Below are 16,288 nucleotides of genomic sequence, written 5' to 3' on the forward strand. Positions count from 1 at the left end.
GCTCATGGATAGGACTAAGAGACAAAATAATCCCCTTCCCCCCCTTCCTACAAGTGCAATATGAACGTAAATCCCAGCTGGGCCAAATCCCGTGTTTACTCGACATAGAATTCCACCACCTCTATTACAGCAAAGCTTTACAGGGGAGTTGGGAAAGGCCAGAGACACCATTTCTTCCACTTAATTTTTTTTATTTTGGCTTTGCCAAATGTAGGCCGGTTTAAGAGGGACTGTGGAACCGGGATGCGGGGGGTCCGAAATCATCGTTTTGATTTGGACTCGTCGTCGGTGGAAGACGGTTAAGGCACCTACGCTTGATTAAACACAAACTGTGTGGTAGGACTCCACACACTGAAGAAGACGCCCACTTATCCCAGCAACGTCCTGTTTACCTGCTCAAAATACCTCGCCAGGCTCTCTCTTCCTTCTCTTTGAACCAAGTGCTGTTTTTTTTGGTGCCGCGTCGCATTCGAACGCTTTCCGCGCTTGTTCATCCTCTGTGATCTCAGTCTCGATCAGATGCTCAGTCTCTCCGTTACGTACGTCTTGGCTGACACACTGCCACCTATATCCCTATAAGGGCAGCCATTACTTGACAACTTGTTGTGGGGCGGGTGGATTTGACTCAAGACGGAGGACTACCGTCGTCACGGCACTCGACAGCCAGATCCCGCCTGTCGCGTATAATATCACCTGCGCCGGCGAGAGCAATCATTTCCGGAATTCTTCTTCTGTGTTGCTACAGGTTGGGATTACAGTGTTTTGATAGAGTCGCGTTTTGCCAGGGCCCGGCGGGGGAGGCGGAAAGATGTCTCGTTCCGGGATGGAATGAGGGGGAAAATGAAGGGACCCGGCTCCTCGTTTGGCCTCGTGTGCCCAAATGTGTCTTTCCATGTCGGGGGACGCAGATGTGCTGTTTTGTGATTGGAGGGGAAAAGAAAAAAAACAAACAAACAAACAAAAAACAGGAAAAACAACCCTCTGACCTTGACTGCCCGAGATGGCGGAGAGGAGAGTGAGGCGGAGAGAGGGATGTGGAAAGACGGAGAGCGACTAGAGAAAATACCACATTGCAGATTTTATTTCTTTCTATTTTCATGTCGAGCACTAAACATGAATAAAACAATAGATGAGAGGGAGGGATAAACATTCCTGGAATAGACACAGACACAATACCTGACTGACAACTCGGAGGAGAGCAACACAACACAAAGGGAATGAAACGCGGTGCTGACGGAGGAGCGGAGGTGCGGCAGAAAAGGGAAGCATGACTCCCATGAAAGGAAAGGGGGGAGGAAGAACAGAGCGTGAGCTGATCTACCGCTTTCTTTTTTTTTCTTTTTTTTAACTTTTTTTTTTTGGCGAGCAGAGCTCCTTTCATGTTGCAAAATGTAGCCTATTATATGGCTCTTTGTTGGCTCTCTGTACCTCCGTGTCGCCTTCAAAGTCAGATGGAAGTGGATTACACCGAGCTGAGACTCCTGTCGCCGCTGACAGTGTGTTTGTGAACGTCTTTAAGGATATTGGGTAAAGTTTTATGGTTCTTGATGAACTTCAAAAACACCCTTTGCATGTATTGTCTTGCTGCGTGTATTGTGTGTGTGTGCGTGTGTGTGTGTGTGTGTGTGTGTGTGTGTGTGTGTGTGTGTGTGTGTGTGCGTGTGGCTGCATGCATTGGCTCGAGGGCCTCAACATGGATAGAAATTGAACTAACAAGGCGGTTGTCATTTGCCATCAAGCGGATCAGCGGCTGTGCACTGTCTTCTTCTTCTTCTTCTTCTTCTTCTTCTTCTTCTTCTTCTTCTTCTGGGAAAAAACGCGGCTATATAATTTGCGGGTTTTGCCGACACTATGACAGAAATGACACAATTATTCCCCCCTGTCCACTCTTACAGGTACACTTCCCATCCGGTAATTTCCGCTCTGGTAAAACAAACACCGCTGCTTGTCATCGGTCACTTTGTTTGTTAATACCTCCCAGCCCCCCACCCCCCGCTTTTGTCATCGCTATCGCACCAAAACGATTAAACATCTTCTCGGAGTAAGTGAGCGTTTAGGTTTTTTCGCAGTTTAGCGGTGAGTTTACGAGGGAAGCGAGGAGGCATATTTGGTTCCATTAGCAGATAAGCAAACCATTTCCCCCCCCTTCTTTAGATGATGTGGTTGTATTGATGTTTGTCTGAAGCTTAGCGAGAGGCGCCTCACAGATCTGTGGGTGTTTGCATGAAGATGACCCAGAGAACATCAGTCCCCGCACAGATATCCCCATCGGCACACACCCACACACCCACCATTATCACGCTCACAAAGCAGCGCATACACACACACACTAATCTATTTTATGATAACAGCAATAATAGTATAACACATTTTATTTATATAGCAACTTTTGGAAGATGGCCACAAAATGCAAATACCAATTAATAAATATACTTGCAGGCAGCAATGCATGGGGTCCAGGTTATTTAATGTGACGTGTGTGACGTGTGTGACGTGTGTGACGAACAGACACATTGATTGTCTGTAATGGAATACACCCTTATGTTATAATGCCGGCAAATCTGGCTTTGATTATGAAATATAACGTTTATTGTCGATGGCCAATATTACGTCCAGTATATTCCTCAGCATACGTTATTTTGAATGTTGAATGACAGAAGGTTTGTTTTATCGGCAATTCTGTTATTGCAATAGATAAAAGATAAAAGATGAAAGTTAATGTTCCCCTGGAACATTAACTTTTATCTTACTATACATTTTCATATCCTGATAAAGGCCAGTTCCTTTTTACCAAAACGTCATCTAGGTCAGCCTTTCTCAACCGGGGGGCTCCAGAGAGTCCCCAGGGGGGCCTTGAGATGGCTGGGAATATAAAAAAATATAGAAAAAAAATGAAAAATATTAAAAATGTCAAAAAAGGATGGTAATAACAAATGAACTAAAGAAATAATATCAGCCTCTTTAAATATTAGCTAAAGCATTGCTATTAGCATTTTATCGCAATGTCTTGCACACCCCTGCGTACCGCTGAGCAGCGTGCAGAATATCTCTGCTCGCGAGAGCAATATTGTAGTGGTGTGAACAATGGACGGATGAAGAATGATAAATTTGCCTCAGAGTAGATTCATTGCATCATATTTATTATTTGGAATGGTTTGTTTAAATGATGGTTAACGTAATTTGTTAACTTGTACACATAATACAGAAGCACATGGCTTACAATTATACAGAATGACATCATTGGACCTTACCGGGTGCAATGGTACATTTTTCGGACTATTGTTTTGGAATAATGGGTAGTCGGAACTGTGGCATGGCAACCACATATCAACCAGTTCACAAGCTCACATGTCACACCTTGTATTTCTCATGCTGGGCATCCGAAAATAAGTGAAATTGCTTTTTTTAAATTCTATGTATATATTTCCTCACTTGCGCTTGCTTGGTGCCTGTCGCTGATTCCCACATGCAACCGTGCATGGCAGCACGTTCTCCCTACCACTTCTTTAGTGTCTTACGCCTTTGGGCTGGACCCCTAATAATAATAATAAAAAAATGAAAAATAAATAATAATAATAATAATAATAATAAAAAATAATAAAAAATAAAAAATAAAATAAAATAAAAATAATAATAATAATAATAACAACAAAAGAATAATAATAATAATAATAATAATAATAATAATAATAATAACCATTATTTGACCTTCATGCATGCATCACCTTTCATGCACAACATGCAATTCATTGTTTTACACTAACAGAAGGTGATCAAATAGTAAAAATATAAATGCAAACAAGCGTTAAATAGAAGAAAGTAACACAAGCATAAAGTAAAGTATTAAATAGAAACAGGTGAATAGTATACAGTACATACATATTACATATAGACATTATATACATACTGTATATAGATCATCAATTTAGACCGTGTAAGATTGCAAGTGATTTTCATCTCACAACAGTTTAGTTAGAGGAGCAATAGACAACTTTTGCACCGCTGTCGCAAAGATAACCGGATCGCTTTATTATTGCTCAGAGCACTCCGTGGAAATGATCAACACCACTTTGGAAATAAGAGGCAAGAAAGAAGCATGTTCACTGAGGAGCTGAATTGAAATTGTCACATTTCATTTTATTCCTCTTGGTTGCGCAAACATAGACATACAGTATATACATAGATGCTGGCGCGTAGCTGCCATAAGTCAACATCACTGCCATATTGGAGCGGGCAAGACTGGCCTGTAAACAAACACAAGTAAACGTGGGAGATGCGGTTTTTCTGTTCAAAAAGCACCATCATGTTTACATTTCTCAACAGATTTCTATGAGTTGTTTTATTATTCAAGGGTTTATGATCTACGTGGAGTAGATTGCCGTCCACCATTTCTGTTAATCGTTGTCTATTGGTTGACACACTTCCTGTGACACACTGCCGTAAACCTATAATTTTCCCGGCGTTTTGTAGCCGGTGGCATTCCGAATGCATAGTGACATTCAGGCTTATAGGAACCAATCCAAACCCAGATGGTGACATTATTTTATATATTAGACTGTGCAATCAACGTTAACTTCATAATGATAAGTTAAAGCCAAAAAGTTGTCTTTTGCTCCTTGAAGGGTCCTTTTTAAATGGGCTCAATAAAACAAGGATTAAAACCCCAAAAAGTTTGATAAAAAATAAAAATAAAAATAAAAAGGTAATATAGAACAACGGTACAATAAAAAAAAAAACACCCACCCGATGGCCCAAAGTGAAAACTTCTCTGTTGTTCTGGGAGCAGCTTTGGCGGGAGTGGACTCATCAAATAGCGCTAAACCAGAAGCTCCCGTTCCTCGTTTTTCGGTCTCTCAGGGGGAGGGACGGAACGGCGGCAACCCCCGCCCTCTCGCTTCCCCCCACTTTTACTAGCGACTGCCTGGCTAATTGGGCTGGCTGTAAACGCTAATGTGAAACAGTGCGTTTCAGAGCGGTTCTCCTCCTTTCTCTCGTTTTTTGGCTAGAGGAGGCAATCAGACCCTCCACCACCACCACCACGCCTTACCCCACAACCCGCGCCCCTCCGCCTTTGTAATGGAATTAATGACGGAGACGAAAATGACCTGCTTTGAGAATTAAGTGAATGTGATATGTGGTCTACAGTAATTAGGGCCTACACATTGAAGACCGCAAACACTTAGCGTGCGACTATTCCCACACGGACCAGCGTTGATTATGATGGGATTTCTGCCTCTGTGATGAAAAGGTTCTATTCCTCTATTGCTTTAAAACAAAAATAGGAACGAGGGACAGAGGGTGAGAGGGAGAGAGAAAGGGAAGGATCAGCACCGGTTGATGAAAGGGAGCTTTCGGAAAAGTGCCGCCGCCGCAAAAATCTGCTTCATTTCATCTCAGTGGACATCATCACTCTCCTTCTCATTTGTCTGGCTGTCCTCTCTCTCTCTCTCTCTCTCTTTCTTGGTCCCCGTTTCCTTGGCTCGCTTTTACCTACTGAGACAAACAGTTGTACAGCCACATCACGAACCATAAAGCGCAGAAAGGCGTGTAAAGAATTCCTTTTTTCCATTTCCCATCGGTACACTGTGTTCCCAGAGGACGTGCAACCTCGATGGGTACGTGTCCAGCATCTTGAGAACCAGACAATGGTGCGCCGTGACGTTTTGCCGAGCTTTTCTTTAAAAAAGTATACGTTTTTGTTTCTGCATGTGTGTGTTTGCGCGCATGCGACGATTTGTCTGAGCTGCTCCGTGTTGTCTGTCTGGCAGTCAGCTGACTGCTTCCTATGGGATGTGGTGTCCCACAGCCAGCTTCTTTCATCCAGGCAGTCCTGAGTCACACTTTTTAACACATCCCCACAAAGCACTAAGTCTGGGACAACTTTTCCAAACCGGACAAGCCTTTTTCCAATGTGTTTCAGCGCTTAGTCCATGATATACCCTGGACTAAATCTACCCTAGAAACTGCCTTTGGGGCCGATTCACATGAAGAGCCCTAAATGCGAGGCGTGCTACTGAACCATTTTATCAAGGCCCTTGGAAGGTCGCGCCTGGAGGGCGGAGCTGCGTTGCCAAATTACCAAAACTAACCAGGACTTTGCACAAATCTTTTTTTTATTAAACCTCTTTAGAGGTACAGAAAACAGAAATAGGCACCCTCGTCATATTACAGAATATAACTGAGCAATCACAAGTACAAATATCTAAAATTAATTACTGTTGATTGTTTATCTGGGCATTTCGGAACCTAGCTCTAGCTCCATCGTGACCACTACAACCTATGTGCGCACACATACAGTAGCAGCACAGAACAATATATTTTTATTAATATTGGAATTACACACCTTGCGTCTGCTTGTATATAAAAGTGACCACTACACTGCTTAAAATGCTGCATTGGAACATTTAGCTAACATTATTAGATCGCAATTAGATAGACATCTCAGTTCACAGCTGATATTTCCCCCAGGCGATGTTCCGTCTATTGGAATCTAAGTAATATCCGCTGGACAGGTCGTACAGCTCTGGGTGTCCGAGCCTCTCCTCCATGTTGTCAAAGGGGACTGCCGACGGCGCGGACAGGATGTTGTGACAGAAGCTGTGGCTTATTAGTTATTTCATATCACGCGACAGGCGGTGCTCTTTCAAAAAGAGCGTAATATTTTTATCTCAGTGCGCCTTGGTCACGCCCGGAAAAAAAGGCACGTCTACATTGAAACCATTGGATTTGCGCGCCTAAAGGACGCTTCGTGTGAACCGGCCCATTCTCGGGTTTTCTCCTCCTGCCCATCGCAATAGCAAAAATACAAAGTTTGTGTAGTCAGCTGTTGTAGCCTGGACTAGCAGTGCCACAATAACTTATACTTTGGTGCCGAATTAGAAAAGGTGATTGTACTAGTTCTGAGCAAAACCAACCAGGTACCAAGTAGGTACCAGCCCTCAATTAAGCTTTCTGTGGACAAGGGGAGCCCATCGAGACAATTTAAGCCTATGCTTATACTAAATTTATGCTGACCAAAAAGTACTTTGAAGCAAAGTACGAACCATCACTTCCTAAAGACAAACCGCAATTGAACTGCCGTCAAACCTACCACGAACGGTGGTTTCTAGGAAAGACCAATACATAGTATACACCCGAGAATAACAACAAGGGAAGATGGTAAACAGCAGTGAAGCTAGTGCTGGCCCAGCAAATATGAAACTCATATAAAAGCAAAGCTGTGGGTGCTTTGCGTACTTTGCTTTTGAGGCAGGTGATGAAGAAATGATGATAGATGCTCAAAAGCCAAGTCTGAATTTCAAATTTCAGTCAGATTTCAAATATAAGCATGGTCAAGTACCCAGCAAGTGCTGGTCTTTGGAATAAGCTCCCCGGGATTGCTTTCATGAATTCAAGTCCAGTGTACATGCGCGACCGTCGACCATGGACTCCAACCCAGAGTTAAAGTGAAAACTCATTTCTGGGGATGAAAACCAAAATAATAATACACTGCCAAGGATGGACCCAGAACGCAAGCTGGCGTTATACGTCTGGAAATAAATTCCAGAAATGTGACCCTTTGACACCCTTTTATGTCAAACTCCAGATTTTCTAATCCCAGAAATGTGTTCTGGAGCAAACATATTCAAAGCCAAAGTTATCCTGAAAAATAATTGAACTGTTAATTTAACCACGAGTTAGTCTGAAGCATGTTCCACACGATGTCTGCAATGGCTGAGTGCCAAATTCCCGCGCCTGCTCGTGCTGATCATAGCTCGTAGTATGCTACTGACCTTAACGTTGGGTCTCATCAAACTAAAGTATAACGTTGTCTAAAGTAGTATTAGTAGTAAGAGTATTGATGCCGAATGATCTGTCACCAAGCCTGCAAAATTTCTCTCCATGCTTGACTCGGAGTGCGTCGAGGTGTGTTTGTATTTTGATTTCACTCGATTTAGTGATGGTTGAATAATGATGGTTAGCTACCAGTTAGGCTGGTACTACCAGGCAGGCTGAGGCACCGGTTCTGGATCGTCGTTTTGTCCCTGCTACCCAGCATTGTCTGCCTCTCTTTCTTGGGTTTCTTCTGCTATACGAGCTGAATGTACTCCAGTAATACTACAGGGTGTATGTTCTACTACAGCAAAATTGCCTTTTTCCCCAACTCCAATGCTCCTTACCCTTCCGCGGGGCCTCCCTGTGGTTGGATGTCCTAGTGAGCTTGATTGCTACAGCGTTACAGACCTGCCACCCAACTAGTAAAATGGAGATACACGTTGGAGAGTCTTCAAAGTGTCCCTTTCACATTTACGGTGATTTACGGTGTTGGGTGTCACCGTCACCAAGCGCTCACGGAACAGGCAGAGGCCTCCGTGGCTCACTGCAAGGTGTTTGCCTTTCAAACCAAAGCACAGACACACACTCGCTCACAGACACGGACACGCCCGCCCACACACACAAACTATGGATTTTTTTTTGTGGTGCAAAGCAGGATGTGAATAAATATGACGAGGGAGGCAGTTAACAGAGGAAAACAAGCAGGTTCATAGATCCATTTGTTCAGCTCCGATGAGAGGAGGACTTCACCGGGAGGTATTAGGGGATGGATTCATTAGTGTGTGTGTGTGTGTGTGTGTGCGTGCGTGCGTGCCTGCGTGCGTGTGTGTTTGTGTGTGTGTGTGTGTTGTTAATTAGTTTGCAGAAGCAGGGATCCCTCATGTCACATCAGGAGTAATGACACTCACCTTCAGGATCAGCACACTATACTTCAAAGCAGCACTATGTAACTTTTGGTATGTGGCGCCCCTACAGTTTCTGAGTGCAATTTACACTTTGCTTTTACACCACTTTCATAAACTCGATCCGATGTCCTAAAATTATTTAATAATTTGAACCTTATCGGTCACATTTCAATAACAGCCTATGTTACAAACCCAAATATAATGTACACCCAGGTTAAAGCGCCCCTTGCAGCGGACCTCGCCACTTCAGCGAGTACTCAGTCCACGGCTCCAGGGGAGGGCACGGGACCAGGACCCTTTCTACCGGTGTAGGTACCAGACGTGCTCGGCCTGGCAGATCGGCTCGCACGCGTGAGTCAGAGGGTGAAGGCGCACCACTGGCCCGTCTCATCCACGCCGTCGGGGAGGTGGAGCGGCTACGTTTTGTTTGACCATTATCAGCAGACATTTTGACCAGCAAGTTTAAAATGTATTGTTGTTTTTAATTTTTGAAATAACATTTACCAGGCAAAAAAAAAATGTAATTACCGGAGCCAAACATCAAGGAAGTGAGGTAGTGTGGTGGAGCATAACGTACATTTGCCGCAGTTTAGTACCCGAACACAGAAGTTACATAGTGCAAGAACAGGTGTTTCGGGGGGGGGGGGGGGGGGGGGGGTTGGTGGGAATTAAAGAGATGCCATTCTCCATATGATTTTGAAGCTGTTATTTTAACGTAAAAAAAAAAGGTGATATAGTTTGCTTAAACTGTGCATAAAATGATTTGATTGAAAGATGGAAGTGTTTGAAGTTTGTTCACACACATACATATATATGTATACAGTATATACAGTGTATATTTATATACAGTATACATATACACAGTATAAGCAGCAGTGAGTCACCGCTCTCACATATATGTCTTTATGGTTTTAGAATTAAGGTTGTGTCTTTGTATTCACTGTCTGTTTATTTACTGCACTTGACAAAAGGTGATGTGTTTATGCCTATGCTCAATTAGCCAACAGCCATCGTTCCGTCAGGCTCCCCTGCAATTTTTTTATTTTTTTGTCAGAATACGTGCTAATCTTATGTAGAGATATCTTCACACATTGTCTTGTGAGCGAAGAATAAAGTATGCCGTTTGAATTGAACACTCGTAGTTAACGAGCCAAAGACAGTGAGTTGCATTGGTAACGGAAATGGAAGCATTTTCCTTCTAACGGGTTGGGTGGAGGTACAGCTGCAGCGTCTATGCGGACATGCTTGGGTTTTGTGAATAATTTGATGGCGGTGGTGGCTTGGGGTTGGTAATATGAAAAATAGCACCTGTCCGAGCCTCAAATTATAGTGTTGTGTTCAGGGGTGTAGCACACTCTCACGCATCTTTAGATTTTTTTTTTTTTTACAAGTAATTGAGCCAACAACCAGGCTGTACACATGAATCTGTAGTGGATATTGGGGTTGTCACTAATACTGTTCATAGCACATTTAAACAAGTAATAACTCCACTCTCTGTGGCTGTTTTTCAAACTGAGGGCCATGTGTTTCATGTTAGGCTTTACGAGGTAATGTTGATGCTGATAAATTTATGATACTGATTAATTTATGTTATACAATGCAAATATGCTCCAAGCTACATTCCTGGCTGACTGCCTTCAATAGATCCCGACCGATTCCAGACTTTTAGGTCCGATGTGGATCCCAATTTTGGAGAGTCCTAGCCAACGGATAAATCGACGTTTTGACCGATATACAATTTTAAGGTTTAATTTTTTTTCCGACTTCCAGTGAACGCATCATCACTACCGAAACAAATCCGGTAGTGATGAAACAAGTTTGTTTGCATATTTTTTTATTTCTAAGTTATTAGTGCCATCAGTAAATTAAAATTCGGTTGAGGCACCGAACTTTGCATAATAAGTAATAGTGCGCCCATTTTTGCTTACACTCACGTTTAGACACGGACACAGCTCTCCGAGCAGGAAGCCAAACCTGCGTTCATGGGAAACTCAGAAAACAGATTTGTTTCGGAAGTGAAAGTTTATCTTCTACCATTTTAATTTTTCTATCTATCAAAAAGTTCTTTGTGTGTTTATTTTTATGTATTTGTTTGGTTATAAGTTAAACGTTCTCAAATATAGAAACTTTAATAAAATATATGTTTTTCAAATTGACAGAGACAAATGCCATGAAGATCCTATCGCTAATGCTAATGTTAATCGGATTTCAAATTTCAAAAACGCAAAGTAGGCGTTGTTTGCTTAACTTTATCTAACCTCATCTTTCTTTGGCCATGACATCAGGCGAGGAATCTCGACTCTCCTGACGTGTTTGGTTGTCCCTGCCGCTCGGGCCTTCGACCTTGACCCTCCCTGCCCTGGCTGGGAGACCAGTCCGATAATCTCCCTCCCTTCTTCTCATTGTGGCTGAAGAAGAAAGGACGACGGGGCGCTTGTGTAGCGGCGCCTGTGACATTGAGTGGGACGAAGGAACGCTCCACGTCTCGACGCCTTATCAGATCCAACACGTCCTCCATGTGACTTCTGCGGCGTCACCCTCTATGGCTCCTATGCCCCCCTGCCCCGCCTAATCGTTTGACTGCTGGAAGATGGCGGCTTATTATGAAAGAAATGCCACGAGATGGACGACAGCATTATGGTGGAGGAAAGCAGATCAATGTGTTCTCATCTCATTGCCAGAGCTACATTACTTCAAATGTACAGAATATCATTTCATATGTATATATACTGGAATATGGAAGTCCCAGGCATCAACACTGCAATAATTTATGATATATCCAATACATTGACATACAATTTTCATATACACTGAGATACAAAGATCTTCCTAGAGCCTATATTTTTTCCCTTATTAAATATATTTGTTTGCAGCCAATGAAGAGCACACAAAGCAGTCCATGGTTTCTTTTGAGGTCAGATACATAATCTGAACAGCTTCTGTATTTGACACCATTGGACCAAGGAGCCCTTGGCTCTTCTGTAACTGTGTGTGTGTGTGTGTGTGTGTGTGCGTGCGTGCGTGCGTGCGTGCGTGCTTGCGTGGGTGCGTGCGTGCGTACGTGTGTGTGCGTGTGTGTGTGGATACACATATACAGTATACACACAGGCGCACACTACCTTTAAAAGGCGCAGACGAATTGGCAGTGATTATTATTGTCACTGTGATTGCTGTCATTGTCCCCCATCAGAGCCATTCTCAGCAGAGTGCTTCCTGGCGATGCGCTCCCATACCCGCTCTGTTTACCCCAATGCCTGGCAATTGGACTATGGAAGTGCAGTGGCTTCCATAAACACCTTGTTATCTCTCGCACCTCTTGTTTTCTCCCCCATTCTATACATCCTCTGTCTCCTGATTTGAAGGGGTGGGGTTGCTACGGGGGCTGCGGGGGGGAGTCTAGGTCAAAGACTAAAGATGTGTCTCGGTTTGGGGGAAATCGGCTCTGGGGTCGCGTTTCAAAAACCGGAAAAACACTGGGACTGTGACAAAGCGTCTTGTGGCTCTCAATTGTGTCCCCCCCATCAGTTCCTCCCCATCGCGGAAACCGATGGGTTCCCATTCATCCCATCCTTCTCAGCGTGCGTCTGGCTTTTGTTTTCTCTTGGAGATCGGCAGCGCTCCAGAACTTTGTTCCAGACTTTATATGAGGCACGTTAAGTTTCAGATGAGGGTGGATGGCGGAGTCTCCGTGTCTCCACGCCCTGCGTGAGAAATATTTTTAACTGAGAATCCGCTTTAATGGGGAGTAAAAATAAATAAATAAAAAATTACATATGGGAGGGAGCCTCAAGCTCAGCGTTATAATTGCTGGTATTGAGGTATTTTTTTATTTATTTATTTATTTTAAGTTTGGGTCAGCGCGGTCCCTGGATTTATCCCGTCTAGAACTGAAGACCTTGTATTTAGAAAAAACAAGTAGTACAGTGGGATGCTAGCCTTTAGTTGGGTGTAAAAAAACAAAAAGAAGTGGAGGAGAGTAGTGTGCGCGCACACACACACACACACACACACACACACACACACACACACACACACACACACATACACACACACACAAGAAATGATCAATGCATACAGTTTACACTAGGGATGGACACACACTTTTGCTCCATGCATCTGACTTTCACCAGGCTCTCTCTCTCTCTCGCTCTCTCTCTCTCTCTCTCTTTGCTCTCCCTGTCCTCTACACGAAACAGCACCGGCCAAAGCACTCAGTCAATTCCGGTAAAAATGGGATTCTTCTTCACAGTCCAAATAGAAAGAGATTGAAATCGAGGAGGCGTGCATTCGACGGACGGGAGGCACCCCTCTCAAACTGGGGGGAATCAGGAGAGGGATTCCGAGGTGCGTTTAAACTCGTGTTCTCCGCCAACAGGCTCTCCCACCCAAAGCCCAACTCCAAGGGCTGGGCGTTCTGGCTCGCGTCCTGAGCAGAGGAGCCACTCCCTCGCGGGGTCCACACGTCATTGCAGATCCAATCCCTGTTTATTAGTTTGCAAACCCTGCCGCCCACGACGCTAATATTTGGAGGACCAGGGAGTCCAGACGGCTTTGTGGTATCTGGTGTCATCTCCGCGCCGTCTTATCCCTGTCGGGCCACAAATGTGTCTGGCTTTTTGCTGAAGGTGTGAATCAGAGGTGTGGCAGATAGTGGCTGGATGGTGTCATAGTGTCACCGTCTTGAACTGTCTGGGCAGCAAGTAGCTGCTACACACACACACACGCACACACACACACACACACACACACAAAGTGCAAACACAACTTACTTCCTTCCAACCTTTCCTGTGCAAAGCTTTTATCAGCAATTCATTTCCCAGTATCGCAGCCATCAATCATTCCAGCTTGTCCTCAAATGCTGGAGTCACTTCTAAAGAGACAGTGAGAGAGAGAGAGAGAGAGAGAGAGAGAGAGAGAGAGAGAAAGAGAGAGAGCTGGAGGGAGAAAGAGAGAGAGAGAGAGAGAGAGAGATGTAAATGCGAGGAAAGTACAAGGAGAGGAGGCTTTTTAATTAAGATTGCAATCGACAGGCACTTTTAAGAGATGAAACTTTACCTCATTTTCCGGAAGTGTACGATCCTTAACGGGCCCTGGCTTATAGGAAGCCTGAGTCAGAAGCGTCAAACTAGCAGCCATTTTGAAAGAACCTTTAAAGCCGCTACTAATATACCAGGCACCTTTTGTTTTCTTTCCATATCTCGATATCTAAAGGCCATTCAACTGAACACATTTTCCCAGAATTAAAAGGGGGATTTGTTGCTCTAACAATGTACTTTACTCAAGGCCTAAAATGGTCACCTGTAAGCTGTACATCTGTACAGTACACCTTACAAAGTATTTTACCCGAGAGATTGTCAGTTGAACGGCGGAGCGGTCGATCTGATGTTCGATTCCGTCCGTCTTTGCCCTTGTCTCATGCAGCCCATCAGCCCTTTTTTGTTGCACAGTACATCCCATTAAAAGGGGGAACCGCAATGGAATCAAATGCAATCTTCTTTAAATACTTTGGATTTCCATCACAAACAGAGAGAGAGAGAGAGAGAGACACACACACACGCAGGAACGCACACCTCCAGTCGTCTTCTCCGTCCACCACGTACGTCGATCGCCTCTGCCCCCGCTGAAAGCGCCATCGCTAAGCTGCGTGTGGCGCCGGGACCTTTTCTTAGATTGTCCACATCATATGTTCCGACTGTTCCAACAACAAAGCCCACATTTTATCGTCACCCCATTATTTCGGTCACCTTTACCCAATTGTTTTACCTCGTGCCGACAGCTTAATTGAGGTAATTGTCCGCGGAGAGGCTTTCATTCTTTCATTCAGATTGAAGCGACGCTGATGGCGTCTCGGTTTGGGGGGAATCGGCTCTGGGGTCACGTTTCAAAAAAAACGGAAAAACACATTAAGATTCGAAAACACCACTTGGCGAGTCTGCGATAAAGCGTCTTCTTGTCGCTAAGTTGTGCCCCCCCCCCCCCCCATTCCATCAATGCCTCTGCGTTGCGGCAACCCACTGTTCCCATTCTTCCCATTCATCTCTGTGTGCGTCGGAATTTTGTTTTCTCTTGGCGATCGGCAGCGCTTCAGCCTTTGTTCCAAGACTTCCTTTTTTGTCCTTCTCTGCGCGACAAAGATTTTTAACTGAGAATTTTTTTCCTCTTTGACGGGGAGTCAAAAGAAGAGACGGAAGGGAACATCACGCTCAGCTTTGTTATCGCTGGTATTGAGGTCTGTTTTCTATTTATATATTTATTTATTCGTTTTTGACGTTTGTGTCAGCAGGATCCCTGGATTCATGACGTCTGGGTCCATTGTCCTTTTAAGTGGCGCCCCCTATTGACACTACCACCCCTCTAAAAGTACACGTACAGAGCTGTCCAAAACAGTTGGCGTTATTTTGGTAGCTCTTTTAGTCACTGAGATATAGGGCTTCAGAGGTGACATCTGGTCAGGGTTCAAAGGCCAATATCTCAGTTCAGGGTCCACTGAAATCTCAAACTTACATATGTTCACCTACAAGATGAGACCCTTTGTTCCGTGTAGATTGTGAATGGTCTTGGAATCCACTCCGCAGGGTTGTTTTTTTTTTTACTTTGTTGTATAAAAAGTTCCGGTGCTCATTCTCCACAGAAAAAAAAAACGTGACCTTCATTGCGAATCAGCTTTACTGGAAGCCAGACCGTCCTGATGTTACCCAAGTCGGCTTATCGCCGTGGCAATTGGCGAAGCACCAGAAGTCCAAAAAAGCGAAGAATAAAAAATCGCATTGTTTACGAGGGTCAGAGGAGAAGCTGCTCAGGCTCAGAAGCTGCTTTATTTTGCACCAGAGCAGTGAAACTGCTGAATATCTTATCACAAAATTGATACAAATGAATGTTTCACCAATTATTCGCTCCTGGTTGTTTTTGGAAACAAGGTCTAGACAGTTTTTGGAGTATATGTTTTCTTTGCTTGCTTTGAAAAAACGCATCATTGATGTATTCTGAGATCAATTTGATGTCGTATTTCTGGTTGTTTTGACGTTCCCGGTGAGCAAACCCAACTTGCTCGGCATGTGAAGGTGACAAGGATGCGGAAAAGCCTCTTTCCTGGAAACCTCCGTCATTTGTCGACTTTCGCTCTTTCGCAACTTCGTTTCCCAGACGCATTTTCATCTCACTTCACTTTTTCTTTACTTCAGACGGAGGAGGCAGTGGATAAATATAATCTCTTTTCTGACGGGTGAGCAAGCTAATCTGCTTACTGTTCCGTTGTGGAATGACTTGGCGATGGCGGAGAGGCAGGTGATAAACGAAAAGTACAGAAAGAAAAGGGTCTCATTTTCTTCCCCACACACACACACACACACACACACACACACACACACACACACACACACACACACACACACGCACACACTTCACCTGAAAGACAGACTGTACCAGATTATCCCAACGTTTCCTTTTTGATGACAACCCTCTCCGATTCTGTCTGTTCCCCTTTCTTTACTCCTCTATCTTCCTCTCTCTTTCCCTAGTCTATCTTCTCGACGTTTCCCCCATGCGTCATCCCTGTCAATCTCCGTCGT

At 44.1% G+C, this 16,288-nt stretch overlaps 1 protein-coding gene across 1 annotated transcript in view; it reads left to right on the plus strand.

Moving 5' to 3' along the window:
• LOC307234884 (calsyntenin-2-like) overlaps positions 1 to 16,288 on the plus strand; it is a gene marked incomplete at both ends in the record, with an annotated part of 245,052 nt that overhangs the window by 20,469 nt on the left and 208,295 nt on the right. The gene's annotated exons all lie outside the window — the stretch shown is intronic.

This window comes from Zeus faber (genome assembly GCF_960531495.2).
Source record: "Zeus faber genome assembly, chromosome: 9".
Lineage (NCBI taxonomy): Eukaryota > Metazoa > Chordata > Actinopteri > Zeiformes > Zeidae > Zeus > Zeus faber.